This window comes from Polyergus mexicanus, unplaced genomic scaffold, assembly GCF_030449975.1.
Source record: "Polyergus mexicanus isolate NDT 795.1 unplaced genomic scaffold, iyPolMexi1.0 SCAF_6, whole genome shotgun sequence".
NCBI lineage: Eukaryota > Metazoa > Arthropoda > Insecta > Hymenoptera > Formicidae > Polyergus > Polyergus mexicanus.
The window spans coordinates 6180439-6196432 of record NW_027223326.1 but is presented as its reverse complement, the minus strand read 5'-3'; the positions used below and the strand labels follow the sequence as shown (position 1 = coordinate 6196432).

Here is a 15994-nt window from a genome sequence, read left to right as displayed (position 1 = left end):
AAGCAGTGGTATCAACGCCAGAGTACTATAGATATTTTTTATTTTAACATATATACGTTTCTAAAGTGTAGTTACAGATATTACTCATATTATATGACAAAAATATTTAATAATATTATTAATAAAAAATAAAATAATTTAATTTAAATAATTTAATTCGTAAAATACAAAATTTTATTTACATAAATATTAGAACTCTATTTTAATCTTAAATAGACAATAAACGGATGATTTTAACTTTTTCGGACATTTATCTGCCCAATTTTTAAACAATCAGTCCAATATCTGAATTCCCTATATTGGAATTGCATTAGAAATAGAATTGATCGAAATAATTACTATATATATATATATATATATATATATATATATATATATATATATATATATCCCATACAACACTAAAGCTTGCAACAACATTGCTGCAACATTGCAATATTGCATATTGCAGTTTAATGTTGCAGAAATATTGCAAAGACATTATTTTACAATATAACTTCAGCAATGTTACAGCAACATTACGAAAATATTCCAAAAAAAGTATTCAATAATCGCTAGTTCATTTGTTTACCGCTATGCGGCGCATGTTGCACTATCTATTACGTATTTAATTTTTCGTCACGGTGATTATATAAAGTTTACAAAGAGCGGCTAATAAGATTAAAGATATAATAATTATTTTTATTAGTTTAAGTTGTATGATATGACCTCAACACGGAGGATTCAGACATTGGACTAAGAATTCTTTTAATAGTTTCCATTCTTATATAAAATCAAAATTTGATAATAATTTTCTAATATGCAAGATACTTCAGATTTTAATAAATAAATTTTGAGATGTGAAAAAACTCATGGTATGCGTAAATCCACCACAATCTTTTTGCATTCGGATATCTGAATATTTCGGATACAAAGAGATTGCAAATTTACACAATTGCAAATTGAGTTTTTTCTTATTTCTCTTAGATACTCTCTGTCACTGAAGGAAGTCGAATGTGTAACCAAAAGTTTACACATTTTATAATTTCGTTATTATTATAATACAGAAGATCTATATACACACTAGATGCTGACTCTTATATTCCTAATTTCTTATTATTTTTTTTACATGTTAAGACTATTATGTCGATAAATATACATAAAGCATTTTATTGCATATATATTATATTGCTATGTTGCTGCAATATTATATTGCAATATTTCTGTAGGCGGACATTTTACTGTTGCTATAATATCATAACAACGTTGCAGCAACATTTCGCAATGTTTCTGCAATGTTGCAATCTTGCAGAAAAATGTTGTTGCAATGTTGTTGCAATCTTGCGGTGCTGTATGGGATATGTCTTCGATACATTATATAAGTAAACTTAAGTCACAAAACCTTAATTTTCCAGAGGAGTGATTTGAAAGTTTTTCCTTGCATAAATTTTTTTGACACCAGCACCATACTTTGACTTTTCTCGGTCAACTCTCACTAAATAAATTTTTTACTCGTATTCTTTAAAAGAAAATAAATAATTGTTTTGTGTTATAGTTATTATTAGTTTAATGTGACTTAACTTAAAATTTAAAATATTATATATCATTATTTAGAAGCAGATCTATAAAACTGTAGACATAATACTGTTTACCACTAATAGAACGTGTCAATCTGATTCATAAGATATAAAAATCTTGTTTTTTAAAATAATACACGGAGAAAATTTTATATTAATTCATGATACAATTTTAAATTACATTTTACTATTTTTTATATTATCGGTGGACCATCATGACATTATAGAATAAATTATAATACAACATTGTAAAATTTAAAACTAACACTTACCTAACATGTTTTATCATTTGCCATAGTAAAAATTCGTAGGTGCAAAGTTATAATCTTTATCGTATATCATTGTAAAATGTTGTAATGCTAAATCTCAATTTTTACAATTCAGACAAATATATTTTTTATTTTTTATTTTATTACTTTTTCCCAGGATTCTTTTTTTCTTTTTATTGATTTTATTTATAATTAATAATATTTTATTTAATACGTTATTTGATTTACCACACCAAACGTTATTTCAATTATTAGAATAGAAATATTTTACAAAAAAGAATTAAACAATACTTGTTTTAATAATTACAAAAATACAAAGTCAGATACCTTTTTCTGATTATTATCATCTTCACATTCAGACGTCGACATATTTATTCATTTAACATACCTATATTATAACAGAAACGCGACATAATTAAAAAAAAAAAAAAAACGACTGGCAACGATCTTATATCTAAGATCTCTTAAATATAATCTTAAGACATCATTAGCAAATGAAAAAAAACTACATTAACATGTTGAAGTTTTAAGATGATATTAATATAAGAGGTAATTATGAGTATCTGCCAATATATATATATATATATAATTACATGATTATATTTTTTCTGAAAGTTATTTTATCATTTTAATAATTTTATTATCTTACAAAATCATTTTCAAATTTGTCCAAAACAAAAAGACTTAAATAGAAAAGATAAAAAAAATACAAAATGAGAAAAGTATATATTGTTGTCAAACTGTTTTATATTTTTTCCGATATAATTTATCAATTAATTTGACAGCAACTCAAAGATATTAATTATGAATAGATGAGATACATCATTCGAAAAATAATAGGTTAGATAGAAAAGTACAAATAAATATAATGATAATGATTGTAAATCGAATACTTACGTTTTTTTTTCTGTCACTTTCTTCACAGCACTTTCTTTTATTTACAGTACTTTTATAACGACACTACTTATAGCGAAACAATTAAGAAAGCTTTGGACCGAAAAGTCACCGAGATGCGCAAATCATTTTGCATTTATGACTGAGCCTGCGGCGTTTATGACTGAGCCTACTGCGTATACGCTTCTGGCTTCTGTTACTGCGTAACTGTTCGATAAAAATTCGTGCGCTCGACAAGATCTTGCAAGCAATGCTTATCGTTTTCCCCTTCCTTTCGAGTCCTTAACGAGTTACTGAATTTGAAACGTTTACATGATTTCGACGTAACTTTTACTATGGCAACACTGCTTTTTGTCATATAAATAAAGTAATTTTTGTGAAACTAGCGCTCAAGCCATATTCTAAAGTGGGAATAGTTTATTTTTACTATGGTGTGCAGTAAAAATTTATTCGATATATATTTTTTACTTTTCTCGCAATACTAATTTTTATCCAGCAAGTTTTTGTTTTGTAACATAAATCTTTTTACTATGAGACAGTGTAAAAATTGCGTTGCTTTATTGTTTTTAAAATAATGACCATAACATTTAAACTTATAGTTCCTTGATAGTCCGCAGCTACTACGACATTATAGTAATATTTAATATAAAATTTTCTCCGTGTATGTTCAGTTTACCTATATAATGTATCGAAGACATAATATATATATACATATATATATATATATATATATATATATATATATATCCCAGTCAGCAGTCTGTTCGAACAGATTTTACCAAACATCTGCTACAAATTTTTGTCAGCAGAAAGACTACAGATTGTATACAAAGTCTGTTATATCAGATAATGATAGCAGAATGTCAACAGAAATATTACAGAACCTGCTGACATAATTTGACAGCAGATCAGTAGCAGAAACCGAGCAGGATTTGCACAGAATTATCATAGCAGATTGGCAGCAGAAACCAAGCAGGATCTGCGCAATGCAGTTTGATGCCAGATTGACGGCAGAAACCGCGCAAGATCTGCGCGCGCGCAATCTGACGACAAATTGGCAGCAGAAATCGAGCAGAATATGCAGCTTTTAGCTATTTATATAATTTATTGGAATAGTATATTTTTTTTATTTGCTTACCGCTATGCGGCACACTATTCACTTTGTATACTCGTATTCAAGTTCTTGTCATGAGTATATATAAAGCCTGCAAAATGGGACTAATAATATATATAATTATTTCCATCAGTTTAATTTCTAATACGATTTCCGTACAGGGGAATTTAGATATTGAATTGATTTTTGGGAAATCGGACAGATAAATGTCCGATTTTCACTTATTCGGTCAATTTCTGTCCGAATAAGTAAAAATATTTTGTTATTATTTACTTAAAATATAAAAATTAGAAATAAACTTCTATTGTATATAAATAAAATCTTTAATTTTATAAATTAAATTATTTAAATTTTCCTATATATATTACATTAATATTATTAATACAAACGTCAGCAAATGACGTTCCGTGAATGTGATATATCAATTATTGATGTCATTTTCGAGTCTTATGAGACCTAATTTAGGATGTCTAACTGGTCATTTTGTGACCAAAATTTAACAATTTTTGTCTCAATAAAACAAAGATATATTACATACATTGTGTATCATATCTCATTTATTATCTTTTAAGCAAAACGTGCAATGTAAATTAATGAAACATTTAAATGTCCGTTATTCCATTTAAATTATGACGACAGATCCTGCTCGATTTCTGCTACTAATCTGACATCAAACTGTGTTGCGCAGATCCTGCTCAATAGATAAGGATTCCTTGTTCCTCGTTCCACGTTTTATAAACTTTCCTTGACCGAACAAGGAATCTTATTGGCTCCCTTATCTCAAGAAAGGTCACGAGCTTCCTTGAGGAGTGATGCGACCTTTTTAGCAGATGTTACGCAGAATATAACCAAATATAACCTCCAAAAGTTAGTTTCGTTACATTTGTGGTTTTGTGGTTATTTGTTGTCGCGCTCTCAAACTGAAAGTGTATAAAGGAAAAAGGGATAATGGACAATGAATTTTTAAATGATTCTGACGATGGATTTGAAGACGAAAATCCAGAGAATCGGATTCTGTGGCGGATTCCGAAAAGATACATTCGCGATTGGGAAAATCCCGTGGAATTTTTCGAAGATACGAAAAAGTTTTCATATGTATTATATGAAATTAGTTGCAGGCAGCATAAAACGGTGCTGCCTCCAGTCGGTCACTAAAAATCCCTAAAATATTCCTTCCTTCCGAAAGGGAGACTCGAGGTCCATCTATGAAACAAGGTGGCCTTGCAGATTCAAGAAATCCTTCATGGAGGCTTCCTCCGTCCTTAAAATAAGGAAGGACTATGAATACGGGTAATAAAGTTTTCAAGTTATGTGGATACTTCTGTTAAAATAAATGATAATTCAAGTTTCAATGAAAATTTTGAAGAAAACATTATTACATATTCAGTTTCACATAATAATAATCATTATAAACATGTAAATAATAATATAGAAAAACGTAATGATAATATATTACAGATTTTGAATATAGATAACATAAATGACAATAATAATAATGGAGAAGCATTTAGAAATGCCATAGCTGAATGGAGTATAAAGTATAACATTCGCCACAATGCATGTAACGCATTATTAAAGATTTTACAAGAGCATACATCCTGTAATTTTTTTAGAGATACGCGGTCATTGTTAAAAACTCCACGACAAACAGAAATTTTAAAAACATGTGGAGGCGAATATTTTTATTGGGCTTTAAGTAATATAATTAAAACCATGTTATTAAAAAGTAGTAATGAACATGTTCATTTATTGTTCAATATTGATGGTCTTCCTTTAGCCAAATCATCAAACGCATCTTTATGGCCTATTTTATGTTCAAATATAACGCATAATGATGTGTATCTTGTTGGTGCATTTTTTGGACATAAGAAACCTGAAAATTCAAACGTTTTTTTACAACCTTTAGTAAATGATTTAATTTATTTCATAAATGAGGGTTATTTTCATAATAATAATGTAATAAAAATTAGTTTGTTTGGTTTAATATGCGATGCACCAGCAAAATCTTTCGTATTGTGTACAAAAGGCCATACTGGATTTCACAGTTGTACAAAATGCATTATCAAAGGAGAATATCTAAACGGTAGAATCTGTTTTCCAAGTGGAAAATTATATCCTTTAAGAACAGATGAAATGTTTGCCATACAGGCTTACAAAGATTTTCAAAACGGTTACAGTATTTTAAATAATATTCCAGGGTTTTTACCTATAACTAAAACTCCATTAGATTACATGCACTTAGTACGTTTAGGCGTTGTAAAAAAAATAATTCTTCTTTGGATAAAAGGACCGTTATATATACGTTTAAACAGGAAAGCATTAAATAAAATATCACATCTGTTACTTTTAATTAAAAGTTCAACGCCAAAAGAATTTGTTAGGAAGCCAAGACCTATTAGCGATATTAAGCATTGGAAAGTAGTAGAGTTTAGATATTTTCTTTTATATACAGGACCTATAGTATTACGTCATATATTAAAGAATGATTTATATAATCATTTTCTCACACTCCATGCAGCTATGACAATTATTTCATGTTTAAACTTTTGCCAAGGATATTTTTTAAATTTTGCTGAAGCTTTACTTCACAATTTTGTTGTATCTTTTGAAGTATTATATGGTAAAGAATACATATCACATAATGTTCATAATTTGTTACATTTATGTTCTGATGTTAGAATATTTGGCCCAGTCGATAATTTCAGTGCCTTCCGTTTTGAAAACTTTATGACGTGTATCAAAAAACAATTGAGAAAAAATGAAAAGCCACTTCAGCAATTAATAAAGAGATACAAAGAGATTGAACATGTATCGTCATTGTTATTAAAAACTAACTCCAATAATAAAAAATTATATGTATGTAATAAATTGCACAATAATGAACAAATATGTCATTACAATGTTAAATCACAGTATCTATAGATATCTAACGATAAATTTTATTTAAATTGTAAACGTTTTGGTAATAATTGCTGTATTTTGAAAAATGGCATGTGTATTTTGGTTTTGAATATAATCAAAGATAAAAATAATGATATATTTTTCATTGATAAGAAGCTTCCATATGTAAAGGATTTTTATGATAAACCTTGCAAATCAAGTCAATTCGGCATTAAAGTAATGACTGTAAGAAGCGATAATATACCCAGCAAGCAAAATGATGCAAACTTTGCGCAAAGTTTGCAGCAAACTCGAGCATGCCTTTACAGCAAAATTGTGACAAGGTGTGTCCACAAAAAGCTTAGCTTTTGCTGGCAAGGCTTGTCGCAACAGTGTGACGCACATTTTACACAAATAATAGAGCAAACCTTGCGGTGCACGGCATGACAGCAAATTTGTGGCAAGAACAGGACAAACCTTGCTGTGCACGGAATGACAGCAAATTTGTAACAAGAATAGGGCAAACCTTGCCGTGTACGGCATGATAGCTGTGATAATTCTCTGTATAGGATGATTTAGAAACTCTGCGACAAACTCTGAGGAACGATAAATCTCGCAGAGAGGAATATTTTTTGTGAAGCAATCCATCATGTTTTCTGACGCGTCGTTTAAGAATATGCGACCGAGCAGACAAGAGTCTTAGGTGGCATTTATTATAATTATGAGATCATGATAATATATGAATAATTGAAAATGAATTCATAATATAATGAATATATGAATTTTATATATATATATATATATATATATATATATATTTACATTTTAAATAAACAATAAACGGATGATTTAAACTTTTTTAGACATTTATCTGCCCGATCTAAGAGAGACAATCAGTCCGATATCTTAATTCCCTATGTTTGGGATTGTATCAGTAATTGAACTGATAGAAATAATTATATTTTTAATATTCTGTCAGTTGCTTTTTGCAAGCTTTATATACTTCTCATGACTAAAAATCAAATACGAGATGGATGCATATAGCGCGTCGCATAACGATGAACAAACGAACTATCGGCTGAATACTATATTTTTGTAAAGTTTGTAATAAAGTAAAGTTGTAAATTTGCTGTCATGCCATGCATGGCAAGGTTTGCTCTGTTATTTGCGTGAATTTTGCATCTCGTTGTGCCAGAGTATACTTTGTTCTGTTCTTTTCGTAAATATGTTATCATATTGTGTACAATAAGGTTTGCTCTGTTCTTGTCGTACATTTGTTATTATAGCGTGTATAACAAAATTTGCTACTAATTGATGTAAAGTTTGTGTTACACCGTGAATAGCATCATACGTGTTCTTCTTTGCGTAAAATTTACGAGCAAGCCATTTTCTATTATTTACACATTTACAGCATTGTGAGACAAAAAATGTTGCCGTCAATTTGCTTCAAACTTTTTGATAAACCAAAACAAGACAAATGTTTGCTGGACAATTGTGGTCAAAATTAAAGCACATCTTGTCGCAAAGCTTTGGCAAAACGTGATTTTAACATTCTTGGCTATCTGGGAAGTTATTACGATTTTAATTTTTACTTTTTTTATTTTTTGTAATATGCTCAATTTTTTGTCTTTATTATAGCCACAATTTTGTTTTTTAATTTTTCACATTTTTGTTGTGCAAGTCTTTTCATACATACGTTTTAGTAACAATTTTGCCTTTCTAACGCTAAGTTGTAATATTTCCATCGCGATATGTCAACAACACAACGTACTAATCTCATTTTGTGCAACTCTTTTATTTTATAAAGTTAGATTCAGGGCATTTTCACTTTTAAAAGTTTTGTCATATAAATAAGAAAATTTGCAAATAGAGTTAAAATAATATTGGGAAAGTAAAAAAATATCTTTCTACAAGTAAATATGTAATTATACTATCATTTGTATCATTCATATCTACTTTTACTATACGTAAGGTGTAAATATTTAAGAATTTATAATTTTGGGTACTTTTGTCTATGATTGTATCTCCAATATACCCTTAATGTAGCAAAATAAATCTTGTGAAGATTCTACCAAAAATATCATAAAAACAACAGTATAAACAACATTAAATACACATTTGTAATAATTGACTTTATATGGAATAATCAAATGATAAAATCATATTGAAGTACTTCTATAATGTCCATAAACATTTTGTGGATTTGGAATTATTCACAACTTTTGTTTCTGGAAATGTGAAAGTTTATTCACATTATATTTTATATATAAATGTAATAAATGCGTAATTAATATTTTTAAATCACAAATGGCTAAGCAATAAGTTGTATATTTATGTTAATATAACAAAACAAATCTTGTAGGAATTTTATCAAAAATATTACATGTACAGTTGAATTGAAAGCATCAGAGTTAGAGTCTAAAATAGAAATGTTAAGCATTAGTTGAAGAAGAGAAATAAAATAATAATATTGTTTAGAAATTATATAATTAAGGTTATTTATATTTTTGGACTAAATAATTTAAGGATAAGATTTAGTCTATTTAATTTTTTTTAACATAATGATTGAACTTATATTTTTAGAGCAATGAGAAACGTGAACATGGAGATTGATAGTTAATTCGGATGAAGCTTTTCAATAATGTTATCGGAGAGCATTAAAATATCTCATCGACAAAAAGTAGTTCAAATTTGAATCAAAATGAGGAAGAAGAATTGTTTAGTGATGCTAAATTGCAGATTTTATTAGAGGATAAAAGTTTATAATAATTTGGCAGCTGCATTGATTAAAACAAAAGCCTACGATGCAGCTGTGGAAAATGCAAAACATATTTTGAGGTGTCAGTTCCAAAGTGTTAAAACACTAGGGAAGGTATTGCAAAAATCTTAATCTTCTTTTTATTTACTATATTTAATCTTTTTTTTTAAATAAGTTTTATATCTTGATTTATATTTTACATATGGAAAATACAAATATGTGTGTATATATATATATATATATATATATATTATGCATATCATAGGTATCATATACTTTTATCATCTGCTTTTTTATTCTTTGATGGATTTCTAGTATCTTCAACTACACCTAACATTTTGTGATATAGATGTTTTTCTTTTTTTGCATCTTTAGCAATTTTATCCTTTAAGATTATTAATTCCATAGTAAATATCTTCATTTCTGGACGTAATTTTTGAATTCACTAGAGAGAGAAACATGGAGGGGGAGGAAGAGAGTGAGGGAGGGAGAGGAAGAGAGGGGGGAGAGAGAGATAAATTGCATAAGATTTTACATATTCCTCTTTGTATCCCAATATTGTTCCTACGATACGCAATATATGTATATATATGTATACAGAATGGGACATTTATATTGAGACCCCTAAATATCTAAACAATAAAGCAAGATAGAAAGAAATGTTTCAGACAAAAGTTGTTTGGTTCTAAGGGAGTCATAAGATGATGCCATTAGTTTGACCTTGGGTGGAGACGCTTCGGAGATTTCAATGTCAATCTTGTTTTTTTGAATGGAAAGACTCCAATTTTTTTACATAAATCGATTCCTTGTAATATTCTGCATAAAAAGTTATAGAAATATGATGGCCAAAAATTTAATAGTTTACGAGATATTTTATACTTTATTTTATTACTTTACTTCGACATAATTTTACATAAACTATAAAATATCTCATAAAATTATTTATTTTGCAATAATGTTACCTTAATATTTTAAGCTCAAAAAATGAGAGACATTAATTGGTGTAAAGAAAATAATACAATTAATTTAAAAAAATAAATTTTATTTTATTAAATGCTCAAAATGATGACCATCAACGTCAATACATTTTTGAATACGTTTAATGAGAGATTGATGAACGTTTAACAAAGTTATCCTATCAATATCGCGACAAGCATTTTTAATACATTTTTTCATATTTTGTGGCGTAGTTGGTACATCTTAATATACGATTCCGTTAAGAAATCCCCACAAAAAAATCTAAAGATGTTAAATCTGGTAAACAGACAGGTCAATGAACCGTTCCTCCTCGTCCTATCCGCCTATTATTACAATCTCTGTCTAATATTTCTCGAGCTTGACGTGAAAAGTGCGCTGGACAACTATCTTGCTGAAACCACATACGCATTCTTAGTTCGTAAGGTAGTTCATCAAGTAGTAATGGTAATTCTTGATCTAAAAAATTTCTACTTTTGTCCATTCAACATCCCATCAAAGAAGTAAGGTCCAATTAATGTATCACCAATAATTCCGCACCATACGTTAACACTCTATGGCCGCTGATATTCAACTTCTCGTAACCATCTTGGATTTTCCACAGTCCAGTAATGCATGTTATGTCGATTGACTTCTCCATAATTTATGAAAGTTGATTCATCAGAAAATAAGACAGAAAGGAAAAAATTGTTATTTCTATTTTTTGCTGTGCCCAACGACAAAACGTCACTCGATTTTGAAAATCAGTGTTACTTAGCTGTTGATGTAATGAGATATGATACGGGTGGAGTTTATTACGTTTAAGTATTTGCAAAACATTTCTTCAAGATATTCCAGTATTGCGAGAAATACTACGAGAAGATATTTGTGGATTCCTAGCTACTGCTGCTACATTATTTGCTTCTCAAAATGAGCAACTAAATAATTTTATGTCAATGACTTTGAAGACGCGCGTTGTATTATTAGGTCAATGATTCCTTACCAAACGTACACAATAATATTATTATTGTGTATGTTTGGTAAAGAATTATTGGCAATATATTCATTGAGTCGCACTACACCAAAAAATATGAAAAAACGTACTATAAATACATGTCGCGTAAAGTATAAAATATTTCATAAACTATTAAACTTTTGGCCATCATACTTCTATAACTTTTTATGCAGAATATAGCAAGAAATCGATTTATGTAAAAAAATCTTTTGTCTGAAACATTTCTTTCTATCTTGCTTTATTTTTTAGATATTTAGGTGTCTCAATATAAATGCCCCACCCTGTACATATATATATATATATATATATATATATACACATATTTGAATTTTTCATATATAAAATATAAATCAAGAATATATAAAATTTATTTTAAAAAAGATTAAATATAGTGCTTTAACATTTTGTAGTTGACACTTTGAAACATGTTTCACATTTTCTAAAACTGCATCGTAGGTTTCTGTTTTAATTAACACAGCTGCCAAATTATTATAAACTTTAATACAATTCTCTAATAAAATCTGCAGTTTAGCATCACTAATCGATTCTTCTTCCTGATTTTGATTCAAATTAAAATTACTTTTTGTCGATGACAGATATTGTAATGTTTTCCAATAATATTATATTGTAAAAAGCAGTTCTATCCGAATAAACCATTAATTTCCACGTTCGCATCTCTCATTGTTCTAAAAAAATAAGTTCAACCATGATGTAAAAAAAGATTAAATGGACTAACTCTTGTCTTTAAAGTATTTAATCCAAGAAAATAAATAACCTTTATTATATAATTTTATATACAAAATTATTACTTTATGTTTCTTCTTTGACTAATGCTTAACATTTTTATTTCAGGCATTAATTAACTCTGATGCTCTCAATTCAACTGTATATGTAACATTTTTGATAAAATTCCTACAAGATTTGTTTTGCTATATTAATATACACATGCAATTCATTGCTTAGCCATTTGTAAGTGACCCAAAAATATTAATTACGTATTAATTATATTTATATATAAAATATAAATAAACATTCACATTTCCAAAATCAAAAGTTGCGAGTAATTCCATACACAAAATGTCTGTGGACACTATAGAAGTGCTTCGATATGATTTTATTCATTTCATCATTCTTTATCATTTTTTAATCAATTAATAAAAATGTGTATTTAATGTTGTTTTATGATATTTTTGGTAAAATTCCCACAAGACTTATTTTGCTACATTAACATAAATTCATTGCTTAGTCATTTATAAGTTAAGTTAAAACTATTAATTATGCATTAATTACATTTATATGTAAAATATAAATATGAGTGCGCCTTCGCGCGTATAATTGCCAGTTTATCGTTATCGAAAACATGGCCAGCTAAAATCTCCAAATCTTCCTTCAATGCTTCCATAATCCATAATCATTTACCAACAATGTATTTATCACATATATGTTAATTAACAATGTGCTGATTCAGTCAAGTGTAAACATTTGCTCATTTTTGCTAATATAATCTAATTTTGCTCAATATGATATCTATTAGAAGAAATCACTTTTCTTCCTTGCACTATTTCACAATACTCTTAATAACCGTTAATCACTTTATCACTTTTCTTTTTGTGTTGCACTATTTCGCGATATACAAGCATTTAGTAAATTAATAAATGCAAAAAAATATTTGATCTCTTCTGGTTATATCATTTATTAGAATATATTTTAGAAGGAGTTATATACTGTTTATGTGTATGCGTTTATTAAATAGAACAGACTTGTTTTATATTCATATTAAATGTACAGGTTAGAAAAGTCTGGAAACGGCCAAATACCTCGAAAACAAAACTTTTCTGAAAAAAATGTTTTCAACCAAAGTTGTAGGGTTTTAAAAGTTCTATTCAATGATCATATCCGTTTGACCTTGAGTGGAGGTGTCGAGGCGAGGTAAAGGCCAACATGATTTTTTTAAATGGAACACCCCATTTTTTATGACACAGTATTAAAGACAGCGAGACGTTTCCAAAACACTACTTGATGACCTATTTTTATTGAGAATTGTCTGAGTTATGAACTTTAGAATTTACGGTGTCCGCCAACATTAGTGTTATGCAGGATGTACCGCGTGGAGGTTGCATGGTCGGACCTTACATCCCTGTGTGTCTTTGCGCGCGCGCGCGCGCGCGTGTGTGTGTGTGTGTGTAGACGGATTTCTACTGAATTAAGTGTTCAAATTGTCTTCCGTCTGTTGCTTGACAATGACCTAATCGTAAGTAAAATTCATTTAAAATGTTTCGTCTAATTTCTGGTGAGATAAGATTTACTTGGTGCAGTATGCGTTCCCTAAGGTCTGCCAAGTTAGCAGGTTTCGTTGTATACACATTGTTTTTAACATATCCCCATAAAAAGTAGTCCAATGGAGAAAGATCTGGTGATCTAGAGGGCCACTCTATTTTTCCACGTCTTCCTATCCATCGGTTTGGGAAAGTATCAATTAAAAATTGACGCACCACTACTGCATAGTGTGGCAGTGCACCATCTTGTTGAAACCAAATATTTTGTATATTTCCGTCAAACAAATTGTCAATAGCAGGAACTATTTGATTTCGCAATAATTGTAGATACCCAGATAGTCAAGAATGTTAAAATCACGTTTTGCAAAAGCTTTGCGACAAGGTGTGCTTTAATTTTGACAACAATTGTCTAGCAAACATTTGTCTTGTTTTGGTTTATCAAAAAGTTTGAAGCAAATTGGCGGCAACATTTTTTGTCTCACTATGCTGTAAATAATAGAAAAAGGTTTGCTCGTAAATTTTACGTAAAGAAGAACATGCATGATGCTATTCACGGTGTAACACAAACTTTACATCAATTAGTAGCAAATTTTATTATACACGCTATAATAGCAAATTTACGACAAGAACAGAGCAAACCTTATTGTACACAATATGATAACATATCTACAAAAAGAACAGAACAAAGTATACTCTGGCACATTGAGATGCAAAATTCACGCAAATAACAGAGCAAGCCTTGCCATGCATGGCATGACAGCAAATTTACAACTTTACTTTGTTACAAACTTTACAAAAATATAGTATTCAGCCGATAGTTTGTTTGTTCATCGTTATATGCATCCATCTCGTATTTGATTTTTAGTCATGAGAAGTATATAAAGCTTGCAAAAATGCGCTATATGCATCCATCTCGTATTTGGTTTTTAGTCATGAGAAGTATATAAAGCTTGCAAAAAGTAACTGACAGAAGATTAAAAATATAATTATTTCTATCAGTTCAATTACTGATACAATTCCAAACATAGGGAATTAAGATATTGGACTGATTGTCTCTCTTAGATCGGGCAGATAAATGTCTAAAAAAGTTTAAATCATCCGTTTATTGTTTATTTAAAATGTAAATATATATATATATATAAAATTCATATATTCATTATATTATGAATTCATTTTCAATTATTCATATATTATCATCATCTCATAATTATAATAAATGCCACCTAAGACTCTTGTCTGCACGGTCGCATATTCTTAAACGACGCGTCAGAAAACATGATGGATTGCTTCACAAAAAATATTCCTCTCTGCGAGATTTATCGTTCCTCAGAGTTTGTGTCGCAGAGTTTCTGAGTTTGCTCCATTCTTGTCACAAATTTGCTGTCATCCCATGCACGGCAAGGTTTGCTCGATTCTTGCCACAAATTTGCTATCATCCCGTGCACAGCAAGGTTTGTCCTGTTCTTGCCACAAATTTGCTGTCATGCCGTGCACGGCAAGGTTTGCTCTATTATTTGCGTAAAATGTGCATCGCACTATTGCGACAAACCTTGCCAGCAAAAGCTAAGCTTTATCCGGACACACCTTGTTACAATTTTGCTGTAAAGACATGCTCGGGTTTGCTGCAAACTTTGTGCAAAGTTTGCATCATTTTGCTTGTTGGGTAAGTGTTCGCATTTAAATTTCCTTTGATAAAGAAGGGCCCGATAATACCACATTCGCAAAAATCCGCCCACACGTTCAGTTTTTGGGGATATTGTGTGTGGAGATCACGCATCCAGTGAGGATTCTCGTCACTCCAATAGCGGCAATTCTGACGATTTACCGTTCTATTTAATTCGAAAGAACCTTCATCGAAAAAAATTATATTATCAAGAAAAGTGTTATCATTATCGCATCGACGCATCATTTCATCGCAAAACTTATTCCGCTAGCTCCTGGGTAAATTTTATTTTAAAAGGATACCATTTTTCTTTCATTATAATTTTATGAATGGAAAATGTACTAACTTCAGTCGCCTGTGCTACCTTCCTTATCGAAGAATGAGGATTTTCTACAAATGATTGCATCACATCCAAACTTTTATCGAAATGTGTCGCTGATTTTGATCTACCACTCCGTGGGCGGTTCTTGACAGATCCCGTTTCTTCGAATCGTCTGACAGTTTTTTGAACTGTAGACTTTGAAATTGCTTCACGATCTGCATAAGTATCATTAAACAAAGTCGCTACTTATTCGAAGGACCTAACGCGGTCACCATATCCTCGCATCATCAATA

General features: G+C 29.5%; 1 protein-coding gene across 3 annotated transcripts in view; it reads right to left on the bottom strand.

Moving 5' to 3' along the window:
• Positions 1-2812, bottom strand: part of LOC138934203 (putative fatty acyl-CoA reductase CG5065) — a 21049-nt gene extending 18237 nt beyond the window's left edge. For all 3 annotated transcript variants that reach the window (XM_070297688.1, XM_070297689.1, XM_070297690.1), the window contains exon 1: positions 2723-2812. The gene's annotated coding sequence lies outside the window, so the exon portion shown is untranslated. The remainder of the gene's footprint in view (positions 1-2722) is intronic.
• Between the last annotated feature and the right edge of the window lie 13182 nt (positions 2813-15994).